The 5,000-nt window shown below is 35.6% G+C and overlaps 1 long non-coding RNA gene across 1 annotated transcript in view; it reads right to left on the reverse strand.

The window, feature by feature from the left end:
• The window catches only part of LOC137983870 (uncharacterized), a 16,804-nt gene that overhangs the window by 7,393 nt on the left and 4,411 nt on the right, over nt 1-5,000 (reverse strand). The window contains exon 3 of the long non-coding RNA XR_011119037.1: nt 4,745-4,809. This is a non-coding gene — a long non-coding RNA (uncharacterized lncRNA). The remainder of the gene's footprint in view (nt 1-4,744; nt 4,810-5,000) is intronic.

A 5,000-nucleotide genomic window follows, 5' to 3' on the forward strand; every position in this document is an offset into this window, starting at 1 on the left:
TGGTAACAGAACTGTTAAGCTTATATTTTGGAGAACATTTAGTAGAATCTTACTGCAAAAAATCAAAAATTTCTGATACAAATTGGCTGAGATATCTCTTTTCATCATATTTGAACAAAATATGGTGAGTGTATGACGTCATCACCGCACACCGGTGGCTCAGTCGGTTGAGCACCGGGCTGTTACGCGGGAGGTCGTGAGTTCAACTCCGGCCGGACCAACACTCAAGGTCTTTAAATAACTGAGGAGAAAGTGCTGCCTTTGTAATTACATCTGCAAATGGTTAGACTCTCTAGTCTTCTCGGATAAGGACGATAAGCCGGAGGTCCCGTCTCACAACCCTTCAATGTTCACAATCCTGTCGGGACGTAAAAGAACCCGCACACTTGTCGTAAAGAGTAGGGCATGTAGTTCCCGGTGTTGTGGTCTGTCTTCTGTGGGGTATCATGGTTGGGAGGTTAAATGCTCGGAGATATTAGCTACACCAAGCTACTCTAAAAATCCGAGGGTAAATAAAGATATATTATATGATATGATCACTTGGCTAATTTGCATATTTTAAAAACCCGAATATCTCTGGAACGAAAAGAGATATTTGAAAAAAGTAAACAGCATTTTTCTTCTCACGCAGACTACTTGTTCATGTTTCAAAATGGCTTAGATAGGAAAGATGCGATTTTCGTCATGGTACCACTTTAAGCATCATTTGGCACGCACTCACAAAATATCTTGGTCCTTCCCCCCATCCCCCCATACCAATGTTGGTAATGTGATGCAAAATACTGTGCAAGCCTTTGGTCACTTTTTAAAACAACATTGGAATGGGGGGAGGGGGGAAAGTAGGAACAATTTACTCTTTACCGCACAGACAAATTGCATGTAGAGCGTCACATTTTCCCAACAAGTTTTGTCCAAGATTGCTGGTCAATTGAAGACCCCTCTATCAACTTCAAAACTTGTTAGTTAGTTAATAGGTAATCACATGTCGTGATTTCCAGTGCAATTTGGAATAAATAATCACTAGTAATTTTTTTCAAAGACGACCAAAACTGCACGAGCCTGTAGGGCTAGTGTAATTTTTAGCCTTTGAAAAAATTTACTCATGATTATTTTATTCTAAATTGCACGAGAAAAATCATGTGATTACAATTAGAATTTAAAAAAATTGTTGTCACAGACTAAAAAACTTATGTAAAAAAGGATGTTTCAGTCAAAGTATTATGACCTTCTTCAGCATAAAATGTCTTACGAATACAAAATGAGTGCTTAAAAAACGGTAGCAACGTCACTTGGGATTGCCAAGGGCCTTGTAAATGTCCGGAATGTAAACTTGTTCATTAATGGAATTAGGTTCACGAATTGAATGCCACGCTTCTAAAAATAGTCTTCTTTCCATAAGTTTTTTAGTCAGTGACAACAAGTTTTTAAATTCTTTTTATCATGCCTGACTACAACTACTGTAACGGTATTTTTACAATGTGATTACTTCTTAATAATTTAATATGAAAAAAATCGAGATGGTTAAGTAGAAGAAACGCACGCATATCACGCAATCAGAGAAAAACTGTGCCATCCAAGGCACACGCTTAATTTGAAAACAAAACATTTCGTTGGTTCTGACCAAAGCGTATTGTTTATTAGCCAATCAAATACTCCAGAATTTTGATGTGTAATTTACACTGTTATTACACTTTTTTTGCACTGCGTTACACTTGAACTGCACTGCTCTCAGACAATCAGAATCGAGTAATTTTTTCATGTATATTATTAAACATGGAATATCAATATTAAGTGATAACTTACAATTCTGCATTACAGTGTATCCTATGTGCAACAAAGCATACAGTTTGTAGGGAAACTGCTAACAATACATTTATTGGCTGAGAGCAATATTGTCGAAATGGGTTTAAAATTCCCTAAAACTAATTGGAAATAATACAGTCATATCCCCCCAGCAAATCAAGATTTATCCAAGAGGGTTATAAAGATAATGACAGAAGTATTAATTTTACATGTAAGAAAAAAAATTATCAGAACAAGTGTTACCCAACGTTTCACTGTCACCCAGACTGTGATGACATCACTTTCAAGTGACAAAAAGAATCTTTAACCTAGTAACTAATTAATATGGTGTGAGCTAGGTTATGGGAACCATTTAACATATATTTTTATAGTGTTGTACTTAACATGTATGCAATGTAAAGTATGTTCAAATTAAACAAAAAGTTTTGTGCGGACAGTGTCCAATTGTGTGTTGAAGCTTGGTAACTTAGACAAACTAGTAATCCATTGCATTTCTTCAATACCAAAAAGTTACTTGTAAGGTCGGCAACAGTTTTAATTAATATATGAATGAAATGATATACATGTATGAAATGAACCATGTACATGTATTGAATTGCAGATATGAAATCAAGTGGAGCTACAGTATAATGATCCTCGCAGTTATGAATGCAATTTTTGCACTTCCTTAGAGAAGTCTGAAAAATTCAGGACCTCACGATGCAGGTGTAACGCTCTAACCAACTGAGCTTAATGAAGCGACTGATGTTGGTTGTTGGTCATTTGTGGGTTCAAGTGTTCCTGTGATGAATGAACCAATGAATGTTCGTGTAATGATATATGAAACAAATCATAATTATGCTGAACTCGTCAAGTGGTGGGGTGGTTTAATGCCACAAACAATACCAGTTTTAATCCAGAACCTAAAAAAATCGTGTTTGGCTTGTTAAAGCAAAGCCTTGCTTGGCATGGAACTGTGAGAAAGTTTAATTATAACTTTACCTTTTTTATACATGACATATGACACCTATTCAAATAACCTAAAAGAGAGCTCCCGGCAAATTATTTTGTCTCAAGTTGTTAATAATATTTAATAATTTTAAATACAAGGTCAAGAAATTTACCGATGATTCAATTTACTTTATTCGCCCTCTTTGATTGTTCACTCAGTTCCTGTGCATGTCAGTATTATAGCTGCCTATTACATGTACATCCTGTTTTGGCTTCTATGTCATATAATTATAATTAGTTGTATTTGCTTTCTTTTTCATTTTATTTGTATCTTCATTTCTTGGTATTTGTGACAAGTGTAATGTAAAATTCTGTTGTGTATTCAATAAAAATAAAGAAATATATGTTGAACTGCAGATATGAAATCAAGTGAGGCTATGATCCTTTAGTGGCTTCATAGCTCAGCTGGTGTAAAGCATCGCACCAGCGGTTTTCATCAATATGTTAATGGAGTGCTGGCTAGTGTAACTGATGTACTCTGCATTGCACAGATCAAATTGATAATCATACTCCACACATTGCTGGTTGACCTTTTTACACCCGGCCTAAACCGGCCAGACTTAGTATTTTACTCTGTCTAAAACAAGACGATTTTACTCATCAATGGGAAACCCCTGGGAGTCAATGGGTTAATTAATTTAAAGGGGGTTTCGGTTCACACAGTTTAACATCTTCACCAATTTTGCACCTTCTGAACACTGGTGTAAGAATGTGATTATTTTTTTACTCAGATAAGATACCGTTCTTCAGTGCTCAACTGCATCAGTACTGGTAAGTATTGTATTTATACACATATTCATTGTTACATGTACCTGCTGGTCTATTTACTGCTGCACTCATTTCTACAATCATCTTGAATCTGATTGTTTTTTGGCTAAAACATTTTAATTTAATTAACAATAATTATATTGATCCAAAATCAATAAATATTACCAATAGTCCAAAACCTTGACATGTACATGTAATATATATGAATTGCACATACTTGAACTGTGGAGAACCAAATGAGTGAAAGATCATCACAGTTTTGTTTCATGCTTTCGGCAGCAAAAGACAGACCTGAACTGAAAAAATTAGGCCTGAATGGGATGTTATAACTGACCTCTGTGATACCGCTGCAGCCGCAACGCTCAGGTCAGGGTTCAAATCCTGTTCAGCCCTGAAATATTCAGGTATATCTTTCACTGCTGCTTAAACAGCAAGCAAAACTGTAATGAACTTAGTCTCTCTTCAGTCTAAAACCATATTGCACACTGAAATGGAGCAACATGATCTTTAATGTTGTTATCTTCTTTTGGATCTTTGGTTCTGGAGTGTTAATTTGCATCCAAGGCAAGAATGATGATAACACCAGGACACTAAATCAATGAACATGCTGAATGTTTGAGAATGAAATGCTCACCAAAGTTGGAATACGAACATTATCTATCCAAAACCTAAAATTCTGCCGTAGCTTGTATCGTGACTGTACTGATAATTATTGGTTATTGTTAATGGTTTAAGTTGTTGTCCTTTGTTATTTATTTTATTTGTTAAAATAATTAGTTGATCGGTTTAACCACGGAATGCGTGTAGCTCCGCCCACCGTGATTAGCCTTTGCTATTTGTGGGCGAAGACAGACTGTACCTTTTTGTATCTGTTTTTTGTTTTTTGATATAAATACAACAACTACATGTACATTAACCCATTGACTCCTGGGGGTTCTTCATTGATGAGTAAAATTGTCTGGCGTTACACAGAGTAAAATATTAAAGTTAATGGCTGGTTTAGGACGGTTTAGGGGTGAATGGGTTAACCCAACACTAGAGAATTACCTAAAGGTGCATGTACTTAATACAATATCATGAGTTCAACAATCAGGTCGCTTCAGGGCAAAGATAACTTGTGAAAGGTCATGAATGTAAAATAAAATTATACAAAAAGCAATGGTACATGTATTAAAATACCCACCATGAATTTCCTTTGAACACAGTGGGGATTTCTGTCCCCTTCCTCTTGATGTTAAGGTTTCTTTCCTAAACAGGATTAAAGACACGTGTTAGTATGTTGTTACTACTTCTCGTATACAAAAACATAGAATAAACAACAGTAGTTGTACTGTCATTATGCCACTGAAAGAGTCACACAAATTTATTTCACCCTTTTCTAATAAGAAGGTGGCTTTCTTAATGACCTAATGATGCTGCTGATGTCCTTTATGGCTTTT

Source organism: Montipora foliosa, chromosome 13 (assembly GCF_036669935.1).
Source record: "Montipora foliosa isolate CH-2021 chromosome 13, ASM3666993v2, whole genome shotgun sequence".
NCBI lineage: Eukaryota > Metazoa > Cnidaria > Anthozoa > Scleractinia > Acroporidae > Montipora > Montipora foliosa.